Source organism: Macaca mulatta, chromosome 9, assembly GCF_049350105.2.
Source record: "Macaca mulatta isolate MMU2019108-1 chromosome 9, T2T-MMU8v2.0, whole genome shotgun sequence".
Taxonomy (NCBI): domain Eukaryota; kingdom Metazoa; phylum Chordata; class Mammalia; order Primates; family Cercopithecidae; genus Macaca; species Macaca mulatta.
The window spans coordinates 113277501-113295345 of NC_133414.1; the positions used below are offsets into that span (position 1 = coordinate 113277501).

Genomic DNA, 17845 nt, shown 5'->3' on the forward strand with positions numbered 1-17845 from the left:
CCACTTCTGGGTTATGATCTTAAAGGAATGGGTGTGTGCTCCCCTTACCCTTTCCTTCTTCCCACTGGCTGGGAGGCAGACATGATGGCAGAAGCTAGAGCAGCCACTTTGAGCCCACCAATGGGAGTTACCATGATCCCCAAACAATGACTGACTATGACTGACTATAGTAGGTGTTCAATAAATAATTTTGGAGACTGGGTGCAGTGGCTCACGCCTGTAATCCCAGCACTTTGGGAGGCCGAGGCGGACAGATCACAAGGTCAGGAGATCGAGATCATCCTGGCTAACATGGTGAAACCCCGTCTCCACTAAAAAAAAAAAAAATACAAAAAAAGTAGCCAGGTGTGGTAGCAGGTGCCTGTAGTCCCAGCTACTCGGGGGGCTGAGGCAGGAGAATGGCATGAACCCGGGAAGCGGCGCTTGCAGTGAGCCGAGATCACGCCACTGCATTCCAGCCTGGGCGACAGAGTGAGATTCCATCTCAAAAATTATAATAATAATAATTTTGGAGGGCCCTAACTCACTTGATCCTCACAATAATCCTATGAAGTAGGTACTACTATGATTCCAAGTTTACAGGTAAGGAACCTGAGACACAGGTTGAGTGATTGCTATAAGGTCACCAAGGGCAAGATTTGATTCCAGGCAACCTGGTTCCGGAGTCCATGCTTTTAATGATGACAACATATAGAACAGAGATCTATACACTGAACTGTTATGTGAAAAAGAATAGACACTATCCCTGTTAGTCTATGTATTGGGGGACCTCTTTGTCACAGCAGCTTAAATATACCTTAACATACCCTCTGTGTCACCCCAGAGGTAAACATAGGTCTCCCGCTCTCCATACTCTGTGTGTGAGCCCGCCTAGGGCCAGTAACCAAGCAGGCAGGCTCCTGGGAGGCTTCTGAGAGAACTCCCTAGGGGATGAAGCTTCCTAATTGGTTCAATTTGTTTTCACTCCAGGCTCTATATTCCTAAAAATCAGAAAAGGCTTCATCCCACGGGTCACCAGCTGCTGAAGTACCATGCACAGTCACAAGCCCTCCCTTTCCTCCAACCTATCAACACAAAGACATGGGTACACACACACTACACCCCAATGAGAAAACAGCCCTTCATCTCCAAAGGGTAGTGTTTTCTCTGAGTTATTTAAATTAACTAACATTTCAACAGTTTTGCTGTTTACAAGCTATCGCCATGGAACAACGGCCTGGTAAAGTAACCAAAAAATATTAAGTGAAAAAAGTAAATTTCAGAACAGGACACTTGCTCTGTTCTTATTTCTACACACATATGCACACATCTGTATGTTTGCAAAAATGCAGCTCTGTCTGTAGAAGTAGTGGCTGCTCATAACCACTGTGGGAGATGGAACCGGTCTTAGTATCACCCCCCTTTACAGATGAGGAAACTGGCTTAGCGAGGCTGAGGAACAGCTAGAAGGAGTGAGACCCGTGCCTTGCTCCCCTGCGCCACAGCTCAAAGCCCTGCTCTTTCTATTAGACCTATCTCCTGTCATTCTAAGTCCATGTCACTGTAGCTTATTGTCCCCATAGTCTGCCCAGCTCACTGCTCCCTGCCCCATCTTTGGAAGAAAACCAGGGATGTGGAGGGGGTATCTCTGGGAGGGCTATTCTGGGAGGCATCACTGGCTGCTTATCAGTAACACTAGGTATTCCAAGGCAGTAGGTCTCCCCCGCAGGGATAAAGGAATCCCAATAGCTGGAGACCATGACAAAAATGTACCACAGCTCAGCCTGTGTATTTTTAACAGATTCCCCAGAACTTGATGTGCAGTCTCTCAGTGACTGAAACTGGTATTAAGTAAGCCCTTTTTTTTTTTTTTTTTTTTTTGAGACAGAGTTTCACTCTTGTCACCCAGGCTAGAGTGCAGTGGCACAATCTCAGCTCACTGCAGCCTCCCAAGTTCAAGCAATTCTCCTGCCTCAGCCTCCTGAGTATCAGGATTACAGGTGCCCACTACCACACCCAGCTAATTTTTGTATTTTTAGTTGAGACGGGGTTTCACTACATTGGCCAGGCTGGTCTCGAACTCCTGACCTCAGGTGATCCACCTGCTTCGGCCTCCCAAAGTGCTGGGATTACAGGCGTGAGCCACCGTGCCCGGCCCCAATTCAATTTCTTTTTTTTCTTTTTTTTGAGACAGAGTCTCACTGTCGCTTAGGCTGGAGTGCAGTGGTGCATTCTCGGCTCACTGCAAGCTCCGTCTCCTGGGTTCATGCCATTCTCCTGCCTCAGCCTCCCAAGTAGCTGGGACTACAGGCGCCCGCCACTGCCCCCAGCTAATTTTTTGTGTTTTTAGTAGAGACGGGGTTTCACCGTGTTAGCCAGGATGGTCTTGATCTCCTGACCTTGTGATCCACCCGCCTCAGCCTCCCAAAGTGCTGGGATTACAGGCGTGAGCCACCACTCCCGGCCCCCAATTTCTTTTTGAAAAAGGTAATTGGCATGGATATTTTCCTTCTTTCTTCCCCTCACAGAGATCAGTTACATATCTTTGGTGGGAAAGGTGGGCTGGGAACAAAAGGCCACGCAGTGTGGAGCCCTGGGGAGCTGCAAATAAGAGACCCTCACATCCCACAAGGATGAGCTCTCTGAAGGAGGGGGCTGCCCTGCCTATAGTCCAGTCTTGGGATCATTCCCCTTCTGTCTCCAGAGCTCACTGCTCAGGCCAGGAGAAGGTTTTCCTGGGCTCACCAACACCTCTACATCTGGCACTGAAATTCTTGAATAATCACCAGCATTTGGACTAAAATGTGTCTTTTGCAAAGCACCCTGTGGAGACATTAGCTCATCTGACCCTGAGTGCACCCCCCTGAGACAGGAAATATTATGCCCAACTCACAGAAGATGAAACTGAGGCTTAGAGAGACGAAGTGACTTGCCAAAGTCCCACAGCTAGGAAGTTACAGACTTAAGCTCAGGATATCTGATCCTACATGGCAGGTGGATTTCCTCATTTGGAAGTCATGCTGGGGAGGAGTAGATAGGAAGGGGAAAGATTCTGCAGTTCTCCCGGAAGAGTTTGGGAAAGGGAAAGAAGGAGAAAGAAGGAGCAGTCTGCTTCATCAAAGGGAAGATTCTCAGGCCCCACTGATTCTATATCAGTGGCCATGAAGTGGGGACCTGAAACCTGCTATTTTCAAGCTCAGACTAGCACACAGCCAGGCCCATCAACAGCTCTCCCCTGATGCCCTGCCTCCTGGGTGAAGGGAAGAGGGACACGAGGTATCCTGGCTCTAGTGCAGTGACTCCAGGGACCCCAAGATGTCCACTCTGGGAGGACACTCTCCCAGGGAAAAACTACTTAAGACCCCAAGAGAAAAAGGATGGAAATGGATGGAAGGTGGACAGAGGATCTCCTTCACCTCTTTCCCCACCTAAGGCTTGGGGTTCAGGATTCTCATTTTCCAGCTACTTAGAGTAAGTGGAAATTCCCAATACTTATGGCTAATCTGATCTGTGTCTGGGGGGAGTCCCGCTCTCTGAACATAGCAGGTGGGCAAGAGGGGATCGGGGACAGAGTTCTGGGAGACATAAACAATCACAGAGCATCGCCTCGAATGAAAGGCTGTCACCAGATCTCAGGTCGCAAGGGACTTTTGTAGCCCAGTACCCATCCTGTCACACATTAAGATACAGTGCTCCCCTTTCTCTAAGGACAGTCTCAAAATCGAGGACAAAGACCTAGAGTGACCTTAACAGACTGCCTTCTCCCACACCTGCCCAGGGGTTCTTCCCACCCTGATCCTTGCTTCTCCTAAATGTTCAGGGCTGGAGAAGGTCCTGCAGTTGGGTGGGAGCGGGTCTCAGGTGTGGGTCTTGGGTGAGTGTGGCTCTGCAGGGTCAGGGGGTCAGTGTCAAGAGATGGTGGCAGCCTCAGCCGGTGTAAGGGAGTGTTTGGTGCACCACAGAGTCAGTGCGTGTATGTGTCAGGCATGTGGGGGCCCTCCTGGGGCACAGAACTTCCTGCTGCACCCCCCTACTTATTAGGTTTTCTGCCAGGATGCCACCAGAGGCTCAGGGATCTCTGGCTCTTCTAGAAGTGCCAGGCAGGGCTGTCGCCACCTCTCACCACTTTTTATCTACTCTGAACAATTTGCCCAAGACCCATGGACTGAGCCTGGGTTGGCACTCACTCTTCCTGTGACCTTCCCATCTGCAGTGTGCTAGCTGGGGAACGTGGTCCGTCTGTCAGGCCTGGTGATCACGCTGTAGAGAAATAAATTTATTTTTGTTTATGCATTGTTACATTTATTTATTTATTTATTTATTTATTTTGAGACAGCATCTCACTCTGTCACTGAGGCTGGAGTGCAGTGGCGTGATCTCAGCTCACTGCAACCTTTGCCTCCCAGATTTGAGTGATCCTCCTGCCTCAGCCTCCCAAATAGCTGGGACTACAGGCGTGTGCCACTACAGCCAGCTAATTTTCATATTTTTAGTAGAGGCAGTTTCTCCATGTTAGCCAGGCTGGTCTCGAACTCCTGACCTCAGGTGATCTGCCCGTCTTGGCCTCCCAAAGTGCTGGGATTACAGGCATGGGCCACCGTGCCCGGCCTATTTATTTATTTGAGACAGAGTTTTGCTCTTGTCACCCGGGCTGGAGTGCAATGGCATGATCTCAGCTCACTGCAACCTCTGCCTTCCTGGTTCAAGTGATTCTCCTGCCTCAGCCCCCGGAGGAACTGGAATTACAGGCGCCCACCACGTCTGGCTAATTTTTGTATTTTTAGTAGAGACGGGGTTTCACCATTTTGGCCAGGCTGGTCTCGAACTCCTGACCTCAGGTGATCCACCCGCCTCGGTCTCCCGAAGTGCTGCGATTACAAGCGTAAGCCACCGCGCCCGGCAATTTCTGCATTGTTACTTTTAATTGACAAGTAAACATTGTATATATTTATGCTGTTCAATATGATGTATATACTGTGGTGCAGCGGGAGAAATTTCTAACCTCCCAGGTATCCTATCAGCTGGGAGGAAGCTGACCCCACAGCAGGAGAGAAAGAGGTAAGATTCGTGCAGAACTAGCAGTGCGGGTGGAACTCAGCAACACTGAGTCATCCCTTCCCTGTGCAATCCCATGAAGATCAGAGGAGCCCTTGTGCGCCTTTGGGAAAGGGACTTCCTCCCTGAAGGCAGGAGGATAGCTGAGATGACCGCGAGCCAATTGGAGGAATTTCGCATCCTCCAGCCCCTCAGCCCGTCGCAGTGCTAAACAACAGGCGGCAGAGGGCGCTCCTGCCTAATCTTTCCCATGCCGCGGCGGGTGCGAGGACCGGAAGTTTGAGAGGCGGGATAGTTCTGATCTTTACTCCCAGTGTACCGGGGATTGAGCTGGGGGCCGGGCCGGGCTGGGGATGAGAGGGTCTCATAAGTAGGCCCAAGAGAACCCTTTTTTTTTTTTTTTTTTTTTTTTTTTTGAGACAGAGTCTCACTCTGCTGCCAGGCTGCAATGCAGTGTGGCGCGATCTCGGCTCACGGCAACCTCTGCCTCCTAGGATTACAGGGTTGAGCCACTGCACCCGGCCAGAGAACCTTTTTTTTTTTTTTTGCTCCCCACTAGCAGACATGGGGTGATCCCTTCCTCAACCCTATCCCAAACCCAAACTCTGAAACAGTGTCCCGCACATCTGCCGGGTACAAGTGAGAGTACCCTAGCCACACCCCTGCAATTCCTTGCCGCCCTTTGCTAAAGGCTGCGTGCCAAGAAGTGAGTGTGAGAGACCGGGCGCGGTTTACGCCTGTAATCCGGAAGTTTTGGGAGGCCGTGAGTTACGATCATGTCACTAGACTCCAGCCTGAGTCAGAGCACAGACAGAGACCCCTCGCTCCATCCCAACGTCTCTATTTTTTTTTTTTTTTTTTTTTTTTTTTGAGACGGAGTCTTGTTCTGTCACCCAGGCTGGAGTGCAATGGCCAGATCTCGGCTCACTGCAAGCTCCGCCTCCCGGGTTCACGCCATTCTCCTGCCTCAGCCTCCCGAGTAGCTGGGACTACAGGCACCCGCCACCTCGCCCGGCTAGTTTTTTGTATTTTTTAGTAGAGACGGGGTTTCACTGTGTTAGCCAGGATGGTCTCGATCTCCTGACCTCGTGATCCGCCCGTCTCGGCCTCCCAAAGTGCTGGGATTACAGGCTTGAGCCACCGCGCCCGGCCTCCAACGTCTCTATTTTTAAAAAGAAGTCCGGGCACGGTGGCTCACGCTCGTAATCCCAGAGTTTTGGGAGGCCGAGGTGGGAGGATCGCTTGAGCCCGGGAGTTCAAGACCAGCCTAAGCAATATAGTGAGACCTCGCCTATACTAAAAGTTTAAAAAAAAAAAAAAAAAAAGCCAAGCGTAGTGGCGCGCTTCTGAGTAGTCCTAGCTACTTAGGAGGCTGAGGTGGAGGCAATATAGTGAGACCTCGCCTATACTAAAAGTTAAAAAAAAAAAAAAAATAGCCAAGCGTAGTGGCGCGCTTCTGAGTAGTCCTAGCTACTTAGGAGGCTGAGGTGGAGGGATCGCTTGAGCCTGGGAGGTGGAGACTGCAGTGAGCCGAAATAGCGCCACTGCTCTCCAGTCTGGGCGATAGAGTCTCAATAATAATAATAATAATAAAAAGTGGGGGTCTGGGCGATAGAGGCTCAATAATAATAATAATAGTAATAATAATAATAATAATAATAATAACAATAAAAGTGGGGGGTGAAGCGTGCTCACGCAGGGGCTTGTAGTTTGGGAGTGGGACCGCGTCAGTGTGGCTATCCGGGCTCTGGGTAGGTGGGGAAAGGGGTGGCTGAAGGGTGGGCGCTGCTGTTGAGCGTCTCCCGTAAGTGCCGCTAGGTGGCGCTCGAAGCCCGCGTCACAGAGAAGAGGGGGCCGGCTTGGAGACCTGAGACGGCTGCGGGAAGAAAGAGCCTGGACCCTAGGATCCTCACCGAAACAGCGGGATGGCTTGGGTACACGGGGCCTGTGGGGCAGCCATCGTTCTCTGGAGGCTTAAAGGGGGCGAGGTGAAGAGGGAGGGCAAAAGCGTGGCAGTCGCTGCGAGGGAGAGAGGAGGCATCCCCCAGCCTTCCCCAGGACCTGGAGGGGTGGGAGCCTGTCATCGGCACACCTGCCTCTCTGGATTTATGGATTCGGTTCTGAAGCTGCTAGAAGAATTCGGGGTCTTAGAGGCCACATTTGGCTCAGGAGTCAAACATACAAGGGCACGCTCACCTGTTTTTCTCCCAGGATATGCGGGTCTGTGTATGAGCAGCTGCTCTGGGCTTGCGACTGGGAGGGCAGAGGGTGTGGACCCCCGCGTCCCGGGGCTCCCTTCCTCGCTCTTCCTTCGGACACCCACAGCAGCTGCTCCTGAAGAATCTGCCCCCAAGTTTCGAGGAACTGCCCCCCTCAGCGCCCAGGAGGAAAGGGTAATGGGACTGTAAACGTGTCTAACTCAGACCCGTTCCCCAGATCGGAATTAGTTTCTTGCGAACACCCCAACGCCGCGGGCCATTCTCTGCCTGGGGCCTTTCCTGGACGGATCAGTAGGGCCTCGCCTGGCTTCCACGGCACCTGCAAATTAGATACTCTGATGCCTCAAACTTGTGGGGTCCTGCCTCCAGCTCATCCCCCTCTCCTGAGGCTTGGCCTGAAGGCCCCGTCCCTACCACTCCTCCTCACCCCCTGAATTCAGTCGGGGGCCTGTGTGGAGGGAAAGGAAGACCTGGAGAGACCAAGTGGCTGCACTGCCACCGCGCAGGCGTGGATCCTGCCTGGCCGCCGTCTAGGAACTGCAGATCCGAGAAGGGGCAAAAGCCGCCGGCGCCGGGGTCAGGCCTGGCGGACCCGAGCTCCTTGGTGAGACCTGGGCCCACCGTCTTCTCCCTCAAAAGCAGAGGGTGGCAGCGGGGAAAGGATGCGTTCCCATTGAGGGGGAGATGGAAGACTGGAATCAGAGACTGAAGGAGGCAGGGCATGGGACCCTGGAAGACGCCTCCCAGACGTTCCAGGCCTGCTTGCCCAGCTCCGGAGGTCTTAGCAGCATCATCGAAGGTTGCCAAATACCTGGGAAGGGGGTAGGTGAAGCGTGAAAGGACTCTGGGTCTCTCTTTGGGACTGCGAAGTCCCCTCAACTCTCCTGGCCCTCCCATCCGCCCCCAACTCATGCCAGCGTGGGGTAGCCCAGAGCCTAGCACACTGAGATGTGGGAAAGTGTGGGTCTGCCCAGTGGGTGGCCCCGACAGAACGAATCTGAGGTCCTAGGAGGACCTGGGAGACGTGAAGGGTTGGGTATCTGCCGCCCCAAGGTGGGGCCACCCGCTTCGAAGCTTTGGCTCTGCGGGCGGCGCGGCCTCGCGCGGAATCTAGCCAGCCCCTGAGAGTCCCCGCCCCTTCCCTGAGGCCGGAGGTATTAGTGCTGCTTGATCAGACCTCATTTCCTGCGAAAATGGAAACATATCCAGGGTCCTTAATAAAGTGAATGACGAGGCTTCGGTGTAATTGGGCTTCCGTTTGGTGGCTATTTCCTTAAACTGACAGTGGAAAAAAATGTAAACTCACAGCGCTCAGATGTAATTATATGATTATCAAAAGGAGTGCAGGATGGATTAGCTGAGCAACGACCTAGAGTCTGAGAAATGGGCAGGCACAAACGCTTACCCAGACCAAGGGACCCAGAAGTCCTGGACTTCCACACCAGCCCCGCGTTCAAGCGCGCGCCTCTGAAACCTTCGGCCTCTCCTGCCAGCCAAAGACCCGCCCTGCCGTTGCCATCGGGATACGCGGGATCTTTATTTATACACTGGGGTGGGGGTGGGCCTTTTCCTTCCTCGAAGAGGAGGAGCGTCCTCTAAGGCAAGGGGCGGCCTGGCTACGAGTCCCCTGACCGCCCGCCCGGCCTGCGTGCGCTGGCTGCATATTTCTATGCATAATCCAATTTCCTCCGTGACTATCTAGTTAAACTCTTTAACAACAGCTACATAATTAGAATTTGGATTCCCATTAATTTTCCTTGGGCCTCGAACCATTTGCAGCTTACACTGGTAATTAATGCGATACATCACTAACTTTACCCAGCGCAGGCCGGCCCGGCTCAGGTCGCTAGGCCAGCGCCTGGCGCCCTCGAGCTGGACCCTGACTCCGGACCCTGCTTCCCAGGTGGGAGCCGTTTTCCTCTTTCCAAAGCCAGATGCCTCGGGCCCGCGAACCAAAAGCCTTCTTCCCAGGAAATTTCACAATTAAAAATATTTATCGGGAGCAGATTTACGTTTCTGGGTTTCCAGTCTCGGGGCGTCTGGGTAGGCTATTAAGAGTAATTAGCATCTTTTGCGCATGCAGATTTACTTCGCTCATTGCCACATAACTCATCCCTAAAAGCCGGTGCAGGCGAAAGCAGGCTCCGCCGCCGGAGCCGCCGCCACAGCTACCGCCGCTGCCCGTCCGGGCCCCCCTGCCCTCCTACACTGCCGGCTCCCAGTCTCCCCGGCCCGAGTTGTCCGCTCCAGGCCCTAGAGGATGAACATGGAACGAAAAGGCTTCCATCCTGGAGACCTGGAGACGAATGACGCCAGAGCGACCTCGTGAGGCGGGGGAAGGCCCAGACCAGGCTGTCCTGGCTGGGGCCGCGCCGTCTGGACCCCAGGCATTGCGACCACGCATGTGTGTGCACCACCGAGTGGGCGCTTCTGTGTGTGCACGCTCACGTGCGAGCGAGTGCACATGAGTATGGTTGCTAGTGCGCGTTCCTGAGAGCGCGAGGGGTCGCGTGTAAAACGAGCTAATCACCATTCCTCCCCTTCCCTGCAGCCCACCGGTTCCCAGGACGACGCTCAAACGTCAGTCCTAGGCCACCCAGCTAGGACACTGAGTTTCAGAGGGAGACTCGAGCCCCTACCTTGCCTCGAATTCCCTTCTACAGAGCCAGTTCCATCCAGCCAAACGGCCTGGAGCACTCAGCGCTCAACCGGGGGCACTGGGAGGCCCAACGCCCGGCCGCAGCTGAGCGCACGGCTGGCCTGGTACCGGTGAGAGGCCGCCAGAGAAAGCGCAGGCAGAGCCGGGGGTCACTGAATACTTGCAGGGCCGCTGGGGGGCGGCCGGAGACGATGAGGCCACGCGGCTGAAGGGGTTGGGGTTGAGGAGTGGTGGTGGGGGTGGACAAAAGGACAACGTGGCGGTGGACGAGCCAAGGCCAGAGAGGGCCGCTGTGGCTCCCTCTCCTTCGGCCGAGGCACCCGCCACCGGTTTGTTATTAACGCGCTGGGAAGTCCGCAAGCCGCCCAACTTTCTTCTCTTTAATGAGCCTAGAAGAAGAGGCTGCCCTGAAGGGGTTTGTTCATTAAAGATGTAGCTGGAGGAATATTGTCTCATTAATTATCTGGTTTTAATTACACTCCTACCCTTTGAATCCAGAGATGGGAAAAGTTGATTTGGTGGCGCCGCCCCCTTTAGCTTAAGGGGTCTGCCTGGCTAGGGGACCGGGAGGGGCTGCATGGGGACTGCTTGCTCCTGGGAGGGTGTGGGCAGGCATCTGGGGTCTATCCGGCAAGAATCCCTTTGCGACGTGTCTCCATGCCTGGGTGTATGTGTATGGACCTCCGTGCATCTGAGTGTGTGTGACCACGTGTGGCTGAGAGGCCGTGTAGACGTGACTTGGGTGTCTATGTGTGCTCCCCGCCTGTGTGTAGTTCTGTGTCTGGGTGTACATACGGGTAGTTGAGTGTGTCTATAGATAGGCCCGAGCAGGGGTCTAAGTGAACAGCAATGTGATTGGGTAACTGTGTCTGCGGTGTCTAAGACGGTGGCTTCCTGCCCGTCAGCTCAAGTGACAGTGACCTCATCTCTGGGTCTCCGCATATATTCCCATGTAGATGAATGTTGTGGGGCCGCGTGGGAGTCCATGGCTGGGGCATCCCAGGAGCTGGACTACTCCAAGGACATGGCTTGGTTCCAAGAGTCCCCAGAGCTGGGACGCCACCGGGAAACTATGGTCCTGGAGGGGAGGGAGTTATTTGAGGGGGTGCTTGTCCCTGCCTCGTCCCTTGTCAGGCCCCGCGCGGCGCTAAAGCGGGGGCCGTTTTCCCTTTAAATCGCGGACACTTTGACAGGGGACATTAAGGACCCGGCTGCTCAGGCTGAGCAGATCATAAAACCGGACAGGCAATTTCTGCTCCCGCCAAATAGCCGGGCAAACTCGTTCTGCATCTTTGGTTTTAATGCACTAAACTGGCAGCTAAGCAGGGAGCGAGCAAAGGGGGGGTGGGAAGCCCCCCCAACATACACGGGTGCACACACCGGCACAGGCGCAAACACCCCTTCACACCCTTGGGCCCCATGCCCCGCCCTGCACCCACCACCGGCGGAATTATCAACTAGAATTTGATTAATATGCAAATCGCAGGCAAACAGCTCCATATAATTCTTTCAGTGGAGAGTAATTAATCACCAGTTAAAGCAAATTAATACATATATCAATTTTGTCAGAAACATGCTTAGTTCAATCGCCCGTAAAATTGAAGTTTGAAGTATTAAGAGGCTCTGCAGAAACGCCAGGACTAAAACTTTCAAATTGATCCTATTTAGTAATCAATCAGGCTCTCCCCTCAGGTTAATCTGCCTAATTTTTCATCTCAAATCATACACTTTACTGACACGCCATCTAGCAAACAGTCGATAAAAAGTTAACAAAAATGATAACGACTCCAGCCAGAGTCATTGTGCAGGGCGGGTGGGCGGCCACAGCTTTGATTGCATTTCAGGGTGGTTGGAGACTTGGTTTTTCACTGGGGCACCGGTTTGGGGTTTCCCCAGACAGAGGAAGCCTCCCTTCCCCACCAACTCCTGTCTGCTACTGTCTGCCATCTCCGCAAATGGACTCTTCTCAGAACATCAGAACATGAGCAGCATTTCCACGGAAGTCACCTAAACCAGCTAGTCCCTGCCCCACTCCCGTGTTTGCATAAACTGTCAGGAAGCCGGTGCCTTGTGTGCTTGTGGCAACTGTGAGCTGTGCCTCTGTCACTTAACTGTATTGTATGTGTAAAGTGGGGATGGTGTATATGTTTAATGGCAACGGTTTATCTGTTTAATTCTTTTTTTTTTTTTTTTTTTTTGAGACGGAGTCTCACTCTGTCGCCCAGGCTGGAGTGCAGTGGCCGGATCTCAGCTCACTGCAAGCTCCGCCTCCCGGGTTCACGCCATTCTCCGGCCTCAGCCTCCCGAGTAACTGGGACTACAGGCGCCCGCCACCTTGCCCGGCTAGTTTTTTGTATTTCTTAATAGAGACGGGGTTTCACCGTGTTAGCCAGGATGGTTTCGATCTCCTGACCTCGTGATCCGCCTGTCTCGGCCTCCCAAAGTGCTGGGATTACAGGCTTGAGCCACCGCGCCCGGCCTATCTGTTTAATTCTTATGTGTGCTACTAGCTGCCCGTATTTGGGCAGGTTTGCTGTGTCTTATGTGACTGCAATGTGTTTTCCAGGCATCCTGTGTGTCTGCGGGTCACTGTGGGTGGGTGTGTATTGGGTTTCTATAGTGTTGATCTGTGTAAGTGGGTGCCTGCCTTGTGTGTGTGGATTGTTTCTGGGGTATGTCTGTGTTGGGTGTGGGCCTGTGGGCCTGTCTGGGCTTACCCTTTATCTGCATGTGGACATGCAGTCCCAGGGAGACCTCAGGCAGATGGATCAATAGGCCCCATTATAGACATCAAGAGAGAGGAGACAGTCCCTATAGAGACCCAGGCACTTCACCTTGAACAGCCTCTGGTAGATGAAAGGGGTCACCTCTGCCCTACAATGGTCCCTATCCCAGCCTCTGGGTTGGCAGAGGTGTGTGAGAAAGGGGAGAAGAAAGCTCTCATTTCTTGTTGGAGGAGCCTCCCAACTTGGATCTCCCTTTCTGAAGAGCCTTGGGCCCCTGAATTTGGGAAGGGTTGGGGTGTAGACACTCAGGAATGCCTCCATCCCATGTGCTCAGATGTCACGTCCACACTCAGATCTGTTGGTTACATGGATACCCTGAGATAATCAAGCTCCCTTCCCTACTGCATCCACCACCATTCACAGACAAATAGCCATATCCAGCTGTCCATGGGGAAGCCCGAACATGCCCATATGCACACACCAACACACAGCAATCCTTGCACACAGGTGCACACAGACAAACCAGATTCCAAAGTGGGCAGGACTCATTCACTCCCAACTCTGCTTGCAGCCATGTGCATATTGCCATTTGTACCCTTCCTAGTTTGGGCAGGGCTGAGCACCCCCAGGGAGGAAGAACTTCCTTTGACTGAGCTGGGGGAAGCTAGGCCTTCAAGCACTACCTGGAACTGGAGCAGCCAAGGGCAAGTCTACAGGTCACTCCAAAGACAAAGGTTCAGTCCAGTGACCAGCTTGAATGAGAGAAGGCAGGCAGGGCAGCTTGGCCATCACCCAACTGCACAACAGAGGATGCCCTACCCCTACAACCTGTTTTTAAAGAAGCAGAGTCCATGCCTATATAGTGCCTATTCAATGGCCTCAGCTGCCCTCAGAATAGACTTCAACCCAGGCTGAAAGTTCTCCATCCCATCTTCTGCTTAGTCCTCTCCTGAGTTGTCTTCCTGTCAGGCCACATGCTCCCTGCCCCCAGCATTGTAAATGTAAATTTCAGTAGCCAGCTTGGCCAAAATGTTTGGAGCCAGGATTCTGGTTGTCTGCCTGTAGCTTCAATTCCACATCAATATTCATTCTCCCAGCTATCTGCTCACACCAGCTTCCTGCACACCTCACATACCCTGGGTGTTGTTTACCTGCTGGTCACACCCACTCAGTGACAGCTTTACTCTTTTCCTCTCTGTTGAGCAAATTTAGTCACACCTAGCTGCACATACTAGTTTGCAACAATCAGTTGTAGGAACGCAGCATCACACACCCAGTCCCACGCTCGCTTTCCATCAATCAGCCGCACATGCTCAGTTTCTCAGTTGCACATACTTGATGACACACTCAGGAACGTGCCCTTGCTAGTCTCCATGCAGCCTGCCACACACACACCCGCAGCCCCAAATCTCTCCCAGAACTGGCAGCTGTTAGGAGAAGACAGGGTGATTTGCAGATGGCAACCCTGGACTTGGGAGTGCAGATGTGGGGTCCCAGGAAAACTCAAGGTGGGAATTCTCCTCCCTCCAGGGTGCTGGTCCCCAGGAACCCCCACCTTCCTTTGCTCCAGTCCCAGGAGCCTGTCCTCTAGGAGATTTGGCCTGTGGACACACCCAGGGGTCAGATTCCAGGCTCTCCAAGACCTGTCAGTGTCTGCCACGGACCTCCACTCCGCACATGTACAGTCCCAGGGATGCAGTCATTTCCCATACACCCCTTTGCACACCTATAACCTAACCACCACTACCCAGCACACCCAGTTCTACTCCCCTCCATTCCCACCCACTTCAAAGCCACATGTATGTCACTTTACAACAGCAGCCTCCTACTCGCTGGCCCTCATGACTCCAGCCCATTCAGGTTCTCTGTCCCTTCTTCCACATGCTTTGTAGCCCCTGACCTTACCTACCCTGCCCCCTTATCTGGCTGCCCTCTCTATATTCCTGGGCTTTCTATGGTACCCTCTCAGCTGCATGCGTTTGGGGAGCATACCTATTGTCCCCACAAATCACTTTCTGGGCTCCAAGAGGGGTAGTTGTTGCTTGTGGGAGCCAAGCCCAGGTGCCTCTGGGTTCAGGTGACTGGAAAAGCCAAGGCGGGGTGAGTGGACTTCCCTGGACCTGGCGGCTCAGAGGGATGCGGGGGGGGGGGGGGGCCCGCGGCGACGGGTAGGGGCGGAGAGGAGGCGCGTGGCCCCAGCCCGTCCCTTTCAGGGGGGACTCATGCATCAAACTTCAATTTTCCGGACGATTGAATTAGTGATTTTTTTTCTCCTGAACTAAAATACACTTAAGTCTTTGGGATTAATTACCACGTTCTGGTCCCTCAGACTGGAGTATTACTTATCAGAGCTGCGTCTGACACCGGCCCGACACCTCGTAAAATAAGGAACTGAGCCTCCCGGACTCACCCCGCACCGCCCGCCAGGCCACCAAACCGGGAAAGGCGGAGCGAGGGGAAGCCGAACAGGCGGGATCGGCAGTCCGCGCGCCGAGGGGTTCCCAGACTGGAGAGCAGAAACTGCTCGCGTCCTGGGACTTGGCAAGCCCCGCCGAGCCCCAGGACACAACAGGGAAGGGAGAGACAAAGCCGAGCCGCCTCTCCTGGCCAGCCGGGAACAGAAAGTGGGTCCGTAGAGAGCCCAGAGTCCTGGAACAGATGGGCAAAGGGCTCTAGGCGGTGATGGAACTCGGGCCCGAAGGACAGGCAGCCCAGAGGATACCAAGCCTTAACGAACTATGCCAGAATAATGGGCGTAGGGCCCACAGCACCTCACACAACCCAGGCCACGCTCACTCGTACACTCAGACCAGGAGAAGAAACAGACACGCAATACACAAGCCCCGCTCCCTTGGAGCCTACACATGGGAGAACACGCCACAAACAGCAGTATCCCGAGTCAGGCCCGGCGGGCGTGGGCTAAGAGGCCTCCGGCCTGCACTTGGGGTTTGAGGCCCTCTCACATCGCGGGTCCCAGCGGCAGCGCCCGAGGCACGACCAAGGCCATCCGAGGCCCCCGGGCCGCGCGCGGGTAGCAGACTTCTTCAGAACTGGGGGAGCTAAGGAGAGAGTGGGCTTACAGCCCAGGCCTCCCTGGATCCCAGACCCTCGCCTTCGCCTACAGCCAAGCCCCTCAGCCTTTGCCCAGGGCTGCTGACTTCCTCGCCGCCTCCCTGCGCAATGGGACCTAGAGATAAGCCCCAAGCCCGGGTGCTAGTCCAGGCAGTGTCCAGTGCTAGTCCAGGGCCTCAACAGAGCTGTCGGCTGGGCTCCGGAAGCCCATCCAGAACTTGATGGAGGCAGCGAATCCCTCAGAGCAAAGGACACTGCGGAGTGGCTCGAATCCACTTCCCACATTGTGCGGGACCGAGTGCGCAGGGCGCTCCTGTGTGGCCTCCGTAGCTCGAGTTCAGCCGAGGCTAGCACGTACACTTCGTTCCCCCTTCCCTCCGCCGCAGCTCTGGTCCTTCCTTCCGCTGGCCCTCTTTTCTGGCCTATGGAAACAACGAATTACTTCTCGCCTTGGGCCCGGGTCCCAAGCCACCTCCTCTGTGAAGCCCCCAACACCCTGGTAGCCGCCTCTCAGTGTTTTGCAACTAGCACGGCCCTGTCCCTCGGTTCGCTTCTACTAGCGCTGGGGGTGCTGCGAGTCTTGCCCACTAGACTAGGAGCTCCTTGAGGGCAGGAACCGGATCTGATTCGTTTCAATTCTCCCAGCCCCCTGCGCGGCCTGGCGCGGAAAAGACGCTCAAAAAACATTTGCTGAATTGAATTGCGTTTTCTCCTTATTTTATTAATCCTTCCCCTTCCTTCTTTCATTCTTTCTTTTCCTCCTTCCTTCCTCCCTCGTTATTTTTTATTTCTTGGTTATATTCAATTGTCATGTTTTTCAGGCTCATTAAATCCATTTAGAGACAAAAGAATAAAAGGCAGAAGGGGAAGGGCGGGGGAGGAGGGGGGGAAGGGAGGGGAGGGGGGAGGCCGGAGAAGCAAACAAATAACCCGCTTTAACTAGACGGGCGGATAAATGGCCCCGTTTTTCCTCAGCCCCGATGCGCCTGCTTAGCTACGCGCCCCGCGGGCGCCGCAGCTCGGGTGGGCTCAGCCCTGGGGCCGTTGCCCCCAGCCCAAAGAGACCTAGCGGGGCCGGGCCCAGGGCCGCGAAGCAAGGAGCGGCCGGAGGTGCCAGGGCCGCTTCATTGGGATTCATGAGCGTGTTGGGCGGGCGGCCTGGGGCTTCGGGCTCCGGGCGGGGGCCGGATGGGGGGGTGCGCACGGCGGGCGCAGATGCCCGGGTGACCGCCCCGCCGCGGTCCCTGCGCCGCCTTTGTGCCGGGGAGGCGCGCGCGGGGACCTAATCCATCAAATTGTCTACAAATTGTGAAGAAAATTCAAAAACCATATGGTCGCCAGCGCCGGCGCGCTCTGGGCTGCGGAGGGCCGCGGCCGTGCCCGCACCGGGAGCCGCGGGGGGCTGGGCCCGGCTATTGTCGCCTGTCAGCGGCCGCCCGGGCCCATTCGTCCCGGCCTTCATGGTCCGCGCTCCGAATTACAGACCCATCCATCCTAAGAGAGGGCAATTTTTGTCGCCCAGGAGGAACCGGCCGCACGCCCGCCCCGCTGCCCTGCCGTCTCCTTCCTTCTCTGCTCCTTCTCTCTCCTCCTATCTTCCCATTCTTTTTTTCTCCCTCTGTCTCTGTCTCCCTTTCTCCGTTTCTCTGTTTCTCTCTCTTTTCCTCTTTTTCTCCTCCCTGTCTCTGTGGCTCTCCGCTTTCTTTCTCTGCTTTTGGAGTATCTTTCTGCGCTCCTATTTTTTTTTTCCAGTTTCTCTCTGCCTCTTCGTTTCCTCCTGGACACGCACGTTCCTGGCTCGGGCCTGGGGGCCCCATCGCCGCCCGAGACCAGATGCGCATTTCTCACATCAATTTTGCGGAGAAAGAGAGCCCAGAGGCCCGGAGGCGGGACCCCACTCCGGTGACAGCGGCCACTCGCCAGCCCAGCGACAACAAAAGCCCGGAGAGAAACCCGCTCTGTCCGGGAAAGTGAAAGCGGCCTTAGCCCCCGCCCCAGCCGGCCTTGGGGCGCAGCAGACCCGAGAGAGTCCTTGCAAGATCCATACCTCTGCCCCAAGGGGAGTGCCAGGGGGTGGGGGCAGAATTTGTTAAAGTTGTCAGAAATTCATCCTAGCTCCCAGAAGCTTGGGCTTA

General features: G+C 54.5%; 1 long non-coding RNA gene across 1 annotated transcript in view; it reads right to left on the reverse strand.

Annotated features, from left to right (window-relative positions):
* Positions 1-10226, reverse strand: part of LOC144331276 (uncharacterized) — a 38318-nt gene extending 28092 nt beyond the window's left edge. The window contains exon 1 of the long non-coding RNA XR_013398314.1: positions 9893-10226. This is a non-coding gene — a long non-coding RNA (uncharacterized LOC144331276). The remainder of the gene's footprint in view (positions 1-9892) is intronic.
* Positions 10227-17845: the final 7619 nt, after the last annotated feature.